Source organism: Plasmopara halstedii (genome assembly GCF_900000015.1).
Source record: "Plasmopara halstedii genome assembly, contig: Scaffold_614, whole genome shotgun sequence".
Taxonomy (NCBI): Eukaryota; Oomycota; class Peronosporomycetes; order Peronosporales; family Peronosporaceae; genus Plasmopara; species Plasmopara halstedii.
The window spans coordinates 3211781-3212291 of NW_020187532.1; positions in this window are offsets into that span (position 1 = coordinate 3211781).

Genomic DNA, 511 nt, shown 5'->3' on the forward strand with positions numbered 1-511 from the left:
TTTCTGGCTCCAGGTAGTGGATTCTCTTGAAGTCTTTCTTGATCGGTGCTTTCTTGGTCTTCTTCTTGGCTATCCAAATCTACAGCACAGAACTCGCTTTGATCAGCACGAATGCACTGCTAGATTTACTCGTAGACTGTAGTCTGGACCACTCGCCTGAGAACCAAGAAGAAAAACGTCGCCTCACAAGTCACAGGAATTAAGAGTGTTGGCGGTCTTGGGCTGCTCCTCCGGGCTTGAAGGCAAGTGCTACCAATTGTAGTGTTGGCAGATTCAGAAGTGAGCTTTATTGTTTAGGTAACTGAAATGAATGGACATGAAATATGTAGTCGTCATCGTTGGATTGTTTGTTCGTGTTTCTGGCCCGATGCTTTTCATTGGATAGGCGCTCTGACGTAATGGGTGACTGAATTGATGGGTGAACATCTGTGGACACGATGGGTGCGGCCCTGGACTTCAATGTACCATTGTAATCGGTAACATCGAACATAACATGTTGCGTACATTACAT